The sequence below is a fragment of the Elgaria multicarinata genome, chromosome 13 (assembly GCF_023053635.1).
Source record: "Elgaria multicarinata webbii isolate HBS135686 ecotype San Diego chromosome 13, rElgMul1.1.pri, whole genome shotgun sequence".
In the NCBI taxonomy this organism is placed as follows: Eukaryota; Metazoa; Chordata; class Lepidosauria; order Squamata; family Anguidae; genus Elgaria; species Elgaria multicarinata.
Window position 1 is genome coordinate 8,246,975 of NC_086183.1, and position 15,468 is coordinate 8,262,442.

Sequence of the window (15,468 nt, forward strand, 5' to 3'; positions counted from 1 at the left end):
GCTAGCCTATCCCTTGCATTTGTCACTAGTATGACTCTTAAAAAAACACCTCTGCTGTGCAAACCCAGCCTGGGGGAGGCTGGGAATTGTAGGACTTAAGGTCTATCGAAACAAGCACAGGAATACACCCTCATTTATTTAACACCATGGAGATACATAGTGCTTTACAGAGCAACATTCTTTTACATAAGCCACAAGTTGAAGTTTGCATGTTTCAAACAGTTTGGCAGATGCAGACAACACATCAAGTTGTGGTTAATCAAAAAGTGAAGAAAAAGGCTTTCGAACCCTTCCACACAGCTGCACCAGAGGGAGAGGGCGCCTAGGCTCATTCTCGTCTTGATAAACTATGGTGTAGTGTGATGTCCAAACCACAGCCAGAGAGAGGAAAGACCGGAGAGGTATGTGCAACAAGAGATGACCTCAGCAAGCGGAGTTTTGCAGAAATAGACTTTGGTTTAGGTACAAGTACTTAGGCTTGAATTGAACTGGGGAAAGGGACTGAGAGAGTTAAAAGGTTAATGGAAAAGGAATGTTTTGATAGTAGATTTGAAAAGAACGGAGACACATGTAGCTGTTGTTGCTTGGAACTTTTCTTCCACAAGAGAAAGGCATGACCTCAAGGAGGCTTGCGCAGAAAACGTTCAGTGGACCGAGCACAGGATTGTGCAGAAGCCTCCATGCTGTATGGGTGGCAAAAGAAGCTGCCAACACTGACATTTCTATCCTTTGTATCCCGCTCTCTCTCAAAGGAGTTCAGCACAGCATGTGGGTCTCTCCCAACAACCTTGCAAGGTAGGTCAAGCACAAGGTCACCTAGAATGCATATTTGTGGGATATAAATGTAAAAACCAAATTAGCGCAAGCTGTGCAGTACTACCTGCAAAATTAAAACTCAAATTCTTAACACACATAAATTGCACGGCTAATCAAAAGCAGCCTACAAGGAAGTTACGTCTATAACATTTCAGCTACTCCAGCAGTCCAAAGTCTCCTAAGATTTTTGAAAGATCTGCCAAGACACACCCACTTGAGAAGAGAACTCTAATGAGAAGGCCCTGGGCACTCTCCTCTGCACTTTGGCAAACAAGGGGATTAAGCAGGCCCTCAGCTGATACCACAATGCAACAGGTAACTGAGCCTGAGCACCCCCAGCCAAAACTCAACAAACACTCCTCTAAGTTGCATCTGTGAAGGAACGCAGCTGCATTCAGTGAAACCTTCTGTTCCAACACATTACAAGAATGTTTTAAAGAGAACAGAACTATTGCTTGCTGCCACCCATTAATCCAGGAAGTTGTCTGATAGAGGCTTTAATGGAACTGTAAGTAAGGCTCTCTCTCTATAAAACGGAGTTCAGCAAGATAAGCACACCTGGGATTAGTTATTGCTTCTTGTGCATCTAAGTCACTGGCTTTTACTCTGTTATGTCTAGTGAAGAACCAGAAATAAACACTTCCTCTCCCCGCTGCTTGTGCTAACTGTTAGAAGCATGTGCCTCACGCAATTGATGACTAAGTAGAGTCAGTTCCTCTTCCAACATTCTTAACTGGGACACACAGCATTTGGGAAACAAAAGCGCCAGAGTCCTTCAAAGCAGCAGGCACATCTGTAGGCAGAGCAGCTCATTCAATAGCAATTATATTTAATATAGCTGCCTTGCTGGACCACACCAAGGGCCCAGCTATACTGGCATTCTGTTTCAACAGAAACAAACTACGTGCCTCCAAGAAGATTACAAGTAGGGTCTATGGAGGAGATAATTTCCCCGTTTGTCCCCAGTATCTGATCCTTGTGTATCCTATACCTGAGAATGTACATTTCATGTAGCTATCATACCTTCCAAAGAATTTGTCTCACCCCCTTTGAAAGCTATCTAGTAACCATCATCAGATCTTGTGGCAGTGACTTCTGTAAATTCCTTTTAAATAAAGGATACTAAACCTGCAAAAAAATGTCACTATGAGGCTAGCAGCTTGGTTTCTCTCCACAGCCAACGTGGAAACGCAACTCCCACATAGCCAGCATTTGATTAGCCTCTTCGGCTAGTTAAAAAGAAAACAAAAACAACACCTGACTTCTACCAAGCTAACTGGCAAAGAAGAGATGGAACGTTATGTCTCTCTTCTGCTAGCCCGTTGCATTTCTGTGCTGGTCAAGGAGAACAGACTTTCCTTCCTCCTTGACTAGTACAGAAACCCAAGTGGGCTGGCGGAGGAGATATGGCGCCATCTGTCCATCCGCCGTCCTCCTGCTCACTCGCCTGCACGCAATTCCTTTTCACCTATAGCTACCAGGCAAGAAGTTAAATACAAGTCTGAATTATGCATTGTGTGAAATAGTACTTTTTGTCTGTCCAGAACTTTCAGCCAGTCCACTTCATTTGGTGACATCAAGGGGGCGTATGAGGAGATGACACATTTCTATCTCTCGTTATTGGCATTTGTGCCTTTCTCTGCAAATTATTCAGTTCAACTTAGGAAGCAATGACGCAGGCATGTGCTAACAATTCTGCCTACACCGCCCACCAAGAGGAAGAATGCAGGAACACTTAACTGTGCTAGCTGTTATTTCCCATTTAGCTGCACAAGTCCCAAAACCCTTGGTGGCTGCATATAGCACAACTAGTAACTCAGGGTCTGTGAACTATGATAATAGGGACCTCATGCTGTGAACTACCTTGAGCCATCTAATGCACAGACTCAAACACTACTTCAATGCATCTGATATCTCAAAGTCGGCCCACACTTAACCAGTACCACCAGAATAAGGAATTGTCTCCCATCCAACCTCCCGCCCCCCCCGAGATTCCTCCTATACCAAGATAAACCTTACTTCAATTCTCACTGTGCCCCCAGACCACTTTATCACATGCACCGACAACCAGAGAACCACAAAAACCTTTCATGGAATCAAGACATCTTTCTCCAAAAATCCACCCTCCTGCTGCTACCTTTGCATCCAGCTAGTTCTCTCATTCACCACCATCTCTTCAATTCAATTTCACAAATGCATGACAGCCAAGGTAACCCGATCCCAAGATGGATCCTGGGTGTCTAACATAGTCCTTCCCCTTTTGGTTGTCAGTCAGCTATGTAGTACAATGCCTGCTATAAACTCTGCTTCCTTCTCAGAATCAGACTCTGCATCTCATTTTTTCATGGCTCTTTGTAACCTACAATACACTTACATACTTTCCCATCACATTTGGCATGTAGGCTAGCTATCCTAAATCACACTGAGTTCTATGTCTCTTCCCAGATGTACTTCACGTATACTTCTCTTCCTACGCTCATCACTCTCAGCCTATTTCCCACCCCTCCACCCCACCAAAATCGGACAAAACGTGTTGGGCTTGAACATTCCTACTTAGTCTAGGACCCACATACAGAGTCGGTAGCTTTAGCCAAGCCATTTGTCAGCAGTGGCTATCGCTTATGTTCTAAAGTCAAGACTGAAAGCGCAATGCAGATTGGGGAACATCTGCAGATCCTAGGAGCCCAAACTATATTTTATTTCAGAGGAAATAAACTCGCTTTTTCAGATGATTGTGCACAGTAAATTTGATGTTAATTTTTACAACCAGACAAAGTGTTCAGGAAACGTTTTAAATTGGACAAAACCTAAAAAAAAAACCCTAAAAAAAACCCCGGAAGGACAACCAGATCTCCAACGAGACGAGACCAGAGAAGAGTTCTGCACAACTCCAAGGCTTGCCAGGTCATCCCAGCCTCCTGACACTGCGGTTCTACGGCTACACGTCGATGCAGGCGTCCGCATAAGCCCGATCGAGTCCAACGGAACTTACTCCCGAGAATGAAGCCGCATCGGCCCTGCAACTAACGGCCCTGTAACCGCAAAGCAACCCTGGAAATGAACATCCTCCGCTGGCCCCGCAGGGAGCAAATGACGGAGATGGCAGCGACCTGGATCCAGGGGTCCTTTCTCGCGAGGACGAACGAGACTGTCAAGCACGGTGGGGCAGAGCAGAAGCGCCCTTCCAGCCGGAAAAAACATTACAGGAATTAGGGCTACTCTGAGCACCACCGTGCAAAACACCCCAGTGCGCTCCTGGCTCCTGCCTTCCCCGCCCCATTCAGGCGCGCACCGTATTTACCGCGCAAGCCCCCTCCCCTGCAAAGCCCCCTCGCTTCCTCCCTCGACCCACTCCCCTCAAGCCCAGGGCACCTGAAGAGCCTCAGCTGCCACCACCTTACCTCGCGGAGTCCCCCAGGGTGTGGCTCCCCCACCCACTCACCTCTGCCCAGCTCGCCTCCTCCCGGCTGCTCCACTTCCGCCTGGAGACGCCCAGCTACCCTCCCCAGGCCACTTCCGGCCTTACCGGAAATACGCTTGAGAGGCGGGCGGAGGAAGACTAGCCGCGCCTCCCCAGTTCGGATAGGGCGGGAAAAGAGGAGGAGGGAGGTTGGGGATTGGGTAAGACGCGACGAACGAAAAAGAGCGCGCGAGGGGACAAAGGGCGTGGCTTCTTCGGAGAGGGCGGAGCTTGTAAGGGGGCGGAGATTGGGGGGATAATAGACAGCAAGTAAAAGGCGCCAAAGCCGGACGGCTGAGGAGGGGATTTCCTCTCTTCTATTAGGGTTCCGGCAGGACAGGCAGAAATTTAAGTGGTGCAGCCTTTTCTAGCGTAGATATTGTGATGGGGAGAGCTTTACCTTTTGAATTTCTGCCTGTCGTGCAAAGTAGTAATCTCTGTCTATGTTTTGCAGGCAGTGCAGTTTGGGCTACTTGGGATGTGAAATATAGTAAAAGTGATATGAAGTATTAAAAAAGCCCACCGTGTGTGTATATTTAAATATCAAAACATTTTGATCAACAATTTTGTGTTGTACCCCGCCTCGATCCAGTGGGAGAGGCAGGTAACAAATAAATAAATTTATTATTATTATTATTATTATTATTATTATTAAAAAGCAGAGATGCCTAATTCTTCTGGGGTAAGTCACTCTCTTTCAGGGCATATTATTTTTAACTCAGTAAATGGTAAGTCAATATTGCAAGGATAAACGTTGCAAAGCATCTTGTCAGTTTAGAGTCTGAGCCTTTAAACAGGTTTACTCATAAGTATGTGTCATTAACATCAATGGGACTGGCTTCTGAGTAAACCTGTGGTAAGATTTTACAAGTCTTGTGGCTCCTTAGAGTGCAATGCTGCACGTGCTGGGAGTTTTTTCTATCTAAATATGCATAGGGTTGTGCCCTTAAAGACTTAAGTGGTTCTTCACATTTAGCAAAAGTCCTGCAGCCTTACCAGGCTTTTATCTTCCAGAATCTTCAGAGGTTTAATGATCAGCAAAATACACTCACTCCCGCCTTGTTTATACCGCCAGAAGATGGCCCTGCTTTATTGTGCGATTTTGATTTATTATAGGACTTTTAGGATCTTACAAAATGGCAGATTCCTGCTTGAAAACAGTGGGAGAAGCATCAGGGCGTGACAATGTCATGAAAAGGAGCTGCAAACTTATGTGAGCATCCAATCACAAGTGTGCAAAAAAACACTCATGTAGAGGCAGCCTCCCTAAGAGTGCAATCTTATGCCTTTTAGACAGAAAAAGTCCCACAATTCCCAGGATTCCCCAGCCATGCATGCCGTATGTGGGATGCTAGGAGTTATAGGATTTATTTTTGTCTAATCATACATGGGACTACACCCTAAGGCTGCAATCCTATACCCACTACCTTGGAATAAGTCTCATTGAGCTCTATGGGACTTACTTCTAAGGAGACATGTATAGGATTGCACTGTAATTGATCCTGGTATAGGCTTTCCACATCATCAAATGCATGAAGTGTTAACCTCAAATTGACAGATTTATATACATGTGCGGGACGTGGGGGATATGCAAAATGCTGTCAGAGAAACTGAAATGCAGAAAATACAACTAATAGCTCCATCAGACGAGTGTTTTATTGCACGCTCGTTACTGGGCACTCATGGATTTTCACCGGTCCCTCTCATGACATTGTCTGCCTCCCATGCACCTCCCACACCTTCACACGACAAAAGAACACCCCAGTAAGTCCAACTTATTTTTCAAGACAGAAATTGCCACTACCTCTTACTGTGTATAGGAGAAGTAGTGGGGTCAAAACGGCCCACTGAATGGGTCATGTGCAAGTGGTTTACTTCCTCTTTCAAAAGAGGAAGCAATGAGGGACAAATGCGTGGATGGAGAAGTGATGGTAAGCAAACACGATTTCCCCCTGTGTAATGACTCAGTGACAATTCAGTAAGCAACTTAAGGCATGCCTCTCTTCTGGGATGGGGTCCATTTCTTTCAATAAATTCTTCTATGTCACTCACAAGACACAAGTCGTAGCTTAGGCACTGCAGCGATAGTGGTCTAACCATCTAGTACAGCCCTGGTTACCCTCCTGGGTGATGGGTGGTGCAAGAGGCAAGGGCAAGACGGAAATAATCATTGCTAGATGATCTTGTGGCAGCTCCATGTGAGAAAATACATAGATGGAGTCACACAATGTTGGCACATAAAAGTAAACACTGGGGGTCTTACAATAGGCCCTTAGTCAGCAACAAAGAGCATCTCTACATTAAGGGGAAATTGCGTTGCTTACCTGGGGCTTTGTACTTCCTGCTTCTTTGAACTTCCTGCTTTTTTTGCATGATTGTTATAGGCTGCATTACATGGGCAGAGAGAGACAACCACATGGCTTGAATTGAATACTTCCCCTCTAAACATGCTCCATTCACTTGCATTGAGGCAGCGCCATCTAGATGCAGAAAATCCCACATTTTCCAAGATATTACCACATTTAAAGTGGTTCTTTTAATAGCGGGATTTCTAGAGCATAGTGCGGGAGATGTCCTAGTCATTGACGACGTTGTGTAATGGACCCACAAACTTCCATGAATGGCCAATCATGAGCATGCAATAAATCGCTTGTTTAGAGGAGCCCAAAGTTCCTTTAGGGCTCTTTCCTTTATGGAACAACTTTCAGAGCCTGTGTTTGTTGTAGCAAAAATGAAAAATAGTCTTTGTGGTACCTTAAACTTTAAAGTTTAAAGCAGAGGTGCAGAGCATCTGTCGGGCTGAGGGCCAAATTCAATTTCAGAGATGCTCTTGGGGGCCACATTCCAGTGGCGGCAAGGCAAAAGGCAAAAGGGAAGGAGCGAAAATACTAGCATATTTCAACTTAAAGCTCTTGCTACAGGCAAGTAAGCCTTTTGAGAGGCGCTGCCACCTTTCAGAATGGGGAAAATACTGCACAAAAGTTCAGAAACCACAAAACAACCAGTGTTTGGGGGAAAAGGTAAGTGGGGGGTGGATATCTGGGGAACCCTAATATTGTGACCCCAGGAGGGTTGGATTTGCCCCATCACCAGCAGCAGCCTAAAGTTCTTCCCCCTGGCTTAAAAACAAATTATTGTGGCTTAAACTTTTCTGGACACTGTCCACTTCATCACAGACAATGTCCATGAAAGTTTGTTAGCCTTTAAGGTGCCACTGAGACTCGTATTTCCTTGATGGGGTGGTGTGTGGAAGGCCCCCAACGCTCCTCTCCACCACCACCCACCCTCGTGGCCTGCAGCAAGTTCTGGGTTCCCACAGAAGAAGCCTCTCCCTCCTCACCTCACCATGCCCCTGATTCGGCAACTGGGGGGAGGCGGAAAATTACCCCTGAGGGTGGATTGGGCCTAGAGGGACATCCAATAATTGGCCTTTTCTGTAGATCTTGGCTCAATATCCTACAGAGTGCACTAAAGAAGGAGTGGTGGATTTCAATGCCGTCAGGCAGAATGTCTCAAAGGAAGCCTGTATCTTGTTTCCACAACCATTTTTGAAAACCCCGATCTAGAAAAAATGTTTTTATCCCATTTGCACTCTACTGGCTGTATTCCCAACCATTCCTTTTTCCAATCCTAATCTACCAGCCTCAGAAGGCAGAGAGCTTTTAAAAATAAATAAATATGGGGCCAGGGGAGCAGGGGGGGGGGGCTCCATCTGTTTGCAAAGAAGTCTTGTCCATAAAAGCTGTGATACTTCTTGGACACATCGACGAGAGGAAGGAGGAGACACCCCAGTGAGGTTGGCTGTTTTTACCACCACTTCCTGCCCTTGTATTTTTTTTTACCATAGATGGTAACGTCTACAGTCACAGGCATGTAGAAACTAGAAACAAGCAAACGTAATACTGGCCTGGTGCGCTCTCGAATTTATCTGCAGAGACGTCTGCTCTATTTCTAGGATTCTTTACATTCAAGAAATGGGGCTAACGGGAAATATTTGTGTTGTTGCTAGGAGGGAATCAAATCCAGTGGATTTACCATGTGTGTGTGTGCACGCCAAAGATGTCAAATTGCTGACATCTAGTGCCTTGCTTTTCACGGAGACTAGTCTATTCTAATTTGTTACATTTACATCCCACTTTTCCTGCTAAGAGCCTCAAGTCATTGTAAATGATCCTCCTTCTCTCTAGCTTATCCTCACATCAACCTTGTGAGGTAGGTTAGGCTAATAATAAGTGGCCCAAAGTCACCCAGTGAACTTCATGGCTGAGAGGGGACTAGAACCCAAGGCCTTAGCTAGACCTACCTGTTATTGCGGGACGGAGGGGCAAAGATCTCGCGATGTTTTTATCGCGAGATCCCCCCTCTATTCACACGCGGTGCGCAATGACCTCAGAGGGAGAGGCATCGCACCCGCCATTTTTTTATTTTTAAAGAGGCAGGAGCACATGTGCACTGGTGCGCAAAAGGTAGGTTTTTTTTAAAAAAAATAATTATTTTCCCCACTCCCCCTACCCTACCTCTAATGGGCGCAGTGCCCCTGAGGAGCTCTGCGTCCCATGTGCGGGTCCTGGCTCCTCGCGAGGAACTGCAAGGAGACGCGACAAACCGCGGTGCCCGGCCACACGTTCCGCAATCTTGGGATCCGAGCCCGTGAAAACTCTCTGAGTTCCATCACCACCCCAAATGGATTCCTCCGACATCCCTACTTAAAAGTCAGCAGAACAAGGCTGCCACATGTCTACTCAAAAGTAAGCAGGACTGAATCACTCAGCAGCACTTTCAAATAGCATCCCAACTACCAAGCCTCTGTATGTCTACTCACAAAGAAGCAGGTCTCCTGCCTGCAAAATGTGCACCTCAATTCTGTGCAACAGCTCAGCTGATGGCTGACAGCGTGCAAAGTGCCCAGCTCAAAGTCTCTGAAATAGCTCCATACTTTGCAGGGTAATGAAAGGTCATTTGCCTTTAAATACTCCCTTATCTTATCTCCCATCACTAATGGGAGTAACAGCAAAAGAAACATGCAACCTGGTTGGGGGGGACGACTGGGGGTGGGATCCATCAAAGGAGGTTCCCAGTCCCTGCTGTAAACTAACCTATTGCTTTCCAATCCAGCGTACAGACACTGAAGATGCAGTCGCAGGATTGCAGACAACCCCGTCCCGCTCATTATGATGGTCATGAACCTATATTTAATCCTAGGCAAGCCAGCAAATAGACAAAGAGAAACCTCTTTCAGAACTGTTCTAGAAGGCTCTTTCGTTACTCATTGCACAACTCCGTGGTATGTGTTTAACTTCTGTGGGAAATGAAATGGCTTTCCTTTTTCTCAGTTTAGCTGCCTTCCTTAAACATCTACTGCCCTCATGAGGTACGATGAGTCCCAAGCCAGGGACAGTTGGTCAGAGATGTAAGCGCACAACTAAAAGATACTGGCAATGTTTGGTTGTGGGGATGCTCTCAGGAAGTGCAATGAGACATGTGTGAATTACCGGCTGGGTTCACACATCATGCTAACCCACGGTGGGTGGCATGCTACACTAGGTAGGTGTACAACCCACTGTACTCCCATCAGACATTCAGGCAAACAAACTACACAGAGGAATTTGGTGTTTGTGGTTTTTTTTTAAAAAAAGCCTTGCTCCTCCTCCTTCTGTAGTCCTCCCGCCCAGCTCCGCAGGTATCCCAGCTTCCTGATGGGAATAGGGTTCACTTGAGAGAAGCAGAGTGGTGGCAGCATTTTTGGCTGCTCTTGCTGATCTCTGTAACCCACACTGCACAACAGACAACACACTAACCTACCATAGGTAAAATAGCCCTTACTGCAGACTGTGGGTTCTCAGGGTGGCTTATTTGGGGGAAATAACACAGCCTGGCCTGGAGCGGGAAAATCCCACAGACAACCCATCATGGGTTATTCTGCAAAATAAACCATCATAGGTTAGTGTGTTGTGTGAACCCAGTCACTCAGTGTTACACCATTGGTGCAGTTAACTCTTATTAAAAAATGGAATACATCTCTAAACAGGCATCGGGGGGGGGGGGCTTGTCTGCTCAATGTTGAAACAAAGGAAGTCTTAACACTTTGACTCACTTTCCTGTGCTTACAATTGGATAAGAAATTGTAACCTAAGTATCTGCCATTCTTCATAAGTAGAGCCATGCTGGATCAGACCAAAGGCCTATCTAGCCTAGCATTCTGTTCCCACAGTGACCAAACAGTGGGAAGCCCACAAGCATGACATGTCTGCAACAGCACCCTACCACCCATGTTCCCCAGCAAGTTGGGTACATAGGCATAGTGCCTCTGATACTGGAGGTAGCATATAGCCATTAGGACTAGTAGCCATAGGCTCTTTCTACATCCCAGGAAAATGGAGGGATCGTCCCTGCCTGCTCCCGGGATTCCCTGTGTGTCATTTGCATGCACAGTGATGATCCCAGGACGATCCCTGGAAAAAAGGCAGGTGTAGAAATGGCCATAGGTAGCCTTATCATCCACGAATTTGTCTAATCCCCTTTTAAAGCCACTAAATTCGTGGCCATCACTACATCTTCTGGTAACAAATTCCATAGTTTAACAAAGAGCTGTATGAAGAAGTCCTTCCTTTTATCTGTCTTGAATCTCCCATTTAGCTTCCTTGGGTGACCCTGGGTTCTAGAATTATGAGAGAGGGAGGAAATTTATTATTTTATTTATTTATTTATTTATTACATTTTTATACCGCCCAATAGCCGAAGCTCTCTGGGCGGTTCACAAAAATTAAAACCACAGTAAAACACCCAACAGGTTAAAACATAATTACGAAATACAGTATAAAAAGCGCAACCAGGATAAAACCACACAGCAAAGTTGATATAAGATTAAAATACAGAGTTAAAACAGCAAAATTTAAATTTAAGTTAAAATTAAGTGTTAAAATACTGAGTGAATAAAAAGGTCTTCAGCTGGCGACGAAAGCAGTACAGTGTAGGCGCCAGGCGGACCTCTCTGGGGAGCTCGTTCCACAACCGGGGTGCCACAGCGGAAAACAACTCCCTATCCACTTTCTCCACACCAGGAACATAAGAGCCCTGCTGGATCTGACCAAGGGTCCATCTAGTACAGCACTCTGTTCACACAGTGTCGAACCAGCTGTTCACCAGGGGCCCACAAAGAGGACAGCACCCTCCCACCCATGTTCCTCAACAACTAGTGTATACAAGCTTACTGCCTCGGATACTGGAGGCGCTTTATCTTCAGCCTACTTTGGGCATTAAGGGCATCTGACCACTTGGATTTTGGCTACCGCTGCATTTTTGAAAGCCCTGGCAAGAGGCCCGGCCTCCACAGGATTGTTGTGTTAGTGCATTTCTTTTTTAAAAAGAGAAAAAGTCTAAAATACCAAGGAATGTTTTATAATAAATGCCCGTAAGCCCCTCTAGTCCAAAGGGTTCATATCCTTTTAAATTGTATCATCTACATCCGCTGGAGAAGTGCCCAGCTCTGAACCAGAGTAACCTACGGTAGTTGCTAACGAAATGTTGCAAAATTGAAATGTCTAAGAAGCCAAGAAATTCTTAGGCAACCGAAATCAAGTGAATGTTCTCTTAAAGAACAGTGAGTACCTATCTCTTTTAGTAGATGCCTAAAAGAACAGAGACTGTATTTCCATGTACTTCCTTTTCAGCTAGAAAGTTCCTGTTAGATGGTGCCTGCGTATGCGGCCGCCTGAGAAGGTAGTGTATAAACACCTAGCTACTGCCCTTGCGAGGTAGGCACATGCTTTGCTGCAATTAGCTCCCGTGCCTCTTTATTCTGCAGAATAAACGCTGTTTGACCCAAACTTCTCCTCCTCTCCTCCTTGTGTGCTGAACTGGACTTGGTACACCACGGAGCGAGCTATTTTTGCTACACATCTGCAACCCAAACTGGATTGTCCTGTTTTAATTACTAATTGAATCACAGCATAGAAATCTTCAACATTGTTTTTCATTTGTTTCAAGCTAAAAGATGCAAATGAAAACTTTGATATCAGGGGAAACCTAAACTTCCTAGGGGAATCCTGATGGGAAAATGGAGAAGCACCTTTGTGTGTGTGAAGGAATTGGATTAATGGTGGAATTTATGCTGTAGATCAGCCAATAGGCTCAGCTGATGAGTTTTTACCTTTTTCAACACTCCAGGATAAATGTCACTAACGAACTAGTGCTGGGTGGTAGCTTATTCAACCGCAGCAGCTTTTGGTGTCTATATTCGGGTGTTTGAGAGGAAAGGAATAAGGAACTGTAATGTTCTCTACCACCTAATCCATGGAAATTTGCCTTAGTGCCCACAGGAACACATTCTGGTGGATCCGATTCCAGAAAAAACCCGACGTTTCCTGTCCACTGGAGGCCACATAATCTGGTGCTGGGGATGGAACGTGGACGACGCCTCACTGAGGCAAATGATGAGGACAGGCCCTGTTGCTAGCGCCTATTTAGCTGACTGTTACTGCTACCAAAAGACAAAGTACTCTCTGAGAGCCCAAACAGATGCAAAGGAACTTCTGCTCCAAACCTCAATAAATAAATAGCTACCACCAGTGATTCTGCACCCAAGGAGAATGCCTACAGACGGCTGGAGAGAACCCAGTGGAAGGGCTCTCGTGGTGCTCCTGCTCAACATGGAGAAGGCTGTGCAGGCGAACCGCACTAAGCATGGGGCCCCAAGCAAACAGAGGGCTGCCATTTGGATTCTCCGCCCCAGCCACAAAACTGGGCTTCCCCAGCCCCCGCTGCATCTCTCAAAAGCGCTCTGTGAAGGTTCGCAACGCACCTGGATGGACTGCTTAGAGGCGCATCAGGTCTACATATTCATGCTGCAGGTGCTGGACCAGAGGATGAGGCCTCTAGAGAGACCTTCCCCACCTCTCTGGTGTGTGTCTCTCTCTCCCACACACACACAAGCACACACCTCTTCTCCGTCTGCCCTCCTCTCCTGTTCTCTGAAGCTGGCGATGAGGACTCAGAGGGCTCCAAGGCCTCAGCTCAAGCCCCTCTTCTCATCACTGCTCTCCAGACGAGGCTGCTGGAAGTCGTTGCACCTGGGGCTCTTTGGAGACGGATCAGGTCAGGAGATGGCTGCTGGGCTGCTCACTGGGCCCAGGTAACTCTCTGGTGACGGTTGAGGAATCATTCTCAACGTTTCCACTGAATTCTATCTGTTCGGGACGACAGCTAAAAGACGCAAATGAAAAGCTTCCTAAGGGGATTTGCATCCAGAACCCAGCAACGAGGAGACGAGGCAACAGTCCAGGTTTGAAATGGGAAACAAAGTTTATTCATGACAATTTAAAGGGTTACATAAAGGGTTACATAAAGGGTTACATTACATGCTCTCGCCCGTGCTGGTCCCTGTGAATCGGTGTGGGTCCTCAGTCGCCTCCCATCATCCTCAACTCCTGATGGCTCCGGCCCTGGCCAGTGCGGCGTAGGCGAAAACCCCCTCTGTGGGTCTTGGAGGGGGGAAAATTCCTACGCGGCCCCAGATGGAAACTGGCGACCAGAACCTCCCACACTGCACCAAGGGCCGGCGGAGGCTGCCAGGCTGGAAACGGGCCTGAGGGAGGAGACGCGGAGCAGGGCCAAACGGCACGGCCTCTTCTTTCCTGGGCCCCATCTTCCAGACCGCCTCTTCTTCCTCCCTCGATGTCCCAGGAGGCTCCAGGGCAAGGGGCACCTGCAGGACCAGAAAACGGCGTCAGTCTCATCGGCTCTGCTCCTCCCCCCTTCCCACTCCGGCAGCCGAAGCCACGTCCAGCTCGGTTCGCTCGGGGATTGGGTGGCGGTGGTGGGGCCCGGATGCAGCCGGGAGAATCCTCCTCCCCGGTGCATCTCCTCCTGAGGGGGGGAGAGCACACAACGCAGCAAGGACCTGGCCCCGGCCCCCACCGTAGCAGGCAAAGGGACGTCTCTGAGTTGCCTCCGGGCCAGGACAGGTGGGAGCGTTGGGCTTTTGGGGGGCAGGAAGCAGAGGAGAGCCCCCTCCCAATGGGGACCCCAGCCTCGGAGTTGTGGAGAGGGGAGGGCGGAGCCAGGGCGGGAGGAGCTTCCTGACCGACCCCGTCTCGTACACCGGGGGAGCAGCAATGGCAGGGGCCGGAGAGACCCCCGCTGCTCCCTGGCCTGGCCGCCTCTCCTCCTCTGCCAGGTACAAGGCCAGAGGCCTGGTTGAAGGTAGGGCGATTTATGAGGCATCGTTCTGGGATGTCTGGGCAAGCGGGTCTCTGTAGGAGCTCCCACGGGAGTAGCTCTCGGGCTCCCTGGTGTGGCCTTGAAGCTCCAAAGGCTCTCTGGGAACTCGGGAGTGTTTTGGAAAGGTGGGGCCCCCTTAGTGAAGGGGTCCCTGAGATGGTAGCCTCACCTTCGTGGCTTGTGCGCTCCCGCCCTGTTGGCACATGGGCATGGTGCTCAGGTCAGAGGACCTGTCTGTCAAGTGGCTGTGAAGGGGCTGATAAGCGAGACTGCAAAGCTGGAAGTTCTCCTCATGGCACCGTCCTTAGAAATCCAGAGTCCCAATAGCAGCGCGTCCACGTGCAAAGTGCTTTCAAAGTCCCAATCGGAGGTGGAATCCAAACAGCCGGGATTTCAGGCCTTGCCTCGAGGGATGGAACCTAGCAAGGCTTTCAGCTCTGCAGTCTCGCTTATAAGCCTATTCAAAGTGACTCCTTCAAAAAGTGGGCCCCCTCCTTTCCAAAACAGTCCCAAGTTCCCAGGGAGACTTTCGGGCTTCAAGGCCACACCAGGGAGCGAGACAGCTAGTCCCACGGGAACTTCCCACAGATTTCTACCTGCACAGAGAGTCCAAAAGGATTCCTAATAAATGCACTAATAAATGCACTAATAAAGAAAATAATTCCTAATAAAGTTCAACAAGGGCTCCGGCCCTGTACCTGACCTCCTCCTCCTCCTCCTCCTCCTCCTCCTCCTGCTCCTCCTCCTCCCACTAGCCTCTTGGGCTCCCAGGGGCCTCTCTGCTTCCAGGGCTGCTCTGCGGCTGACGCTGCCTGGGGAAGGCGGCAGGGAACGAAGGGGGACGCGGGGTTTGGCTGCCGGAGAGGGAGGGGAGGAGGAGCAGCACATCCTGGCGGGGAAGGGGGCAGGGGCGGTGGCCTGGAGGCCGTTTGGGAGCAGGGGAAAGGGGTTCAGGAGTAAAAAGGGGGCACTCC

General features: G+C 48.0%; 2 protein-coding genes across 2 annotated transcripts in view; one reads left to right on the forward strand and one right to left on the reverse strand.

Annotated features, from left to right (window-relative positions):
* Positions 1 to 4,350, reverse strand: part of CAP1 (cyclase associated actin cytoskeleton regulatory protein 1) — a 28,919-nt gene extending 24,569 nt beyond the window's left edge. The window contains exon 1 of the mRNA XM_063140814.1: positions 4,259 to 4,350. The gene's annotated coding sequence lies outside the window, so the exon portion shown is untranslated. The remainder of the gene's footprint in view (positions 1 to 4,258) is intronic.
* PPT1 (palmitoyl-protein thioesterase 1) overlaps positions 1 to 15,468 on the forward strand; it is a 276,709-nt gene that overhangs the window by 37,482 nt on the left and 223,759 nt on the right. The gene's annotated exons all lie outside the window — the stretch shown is intronic.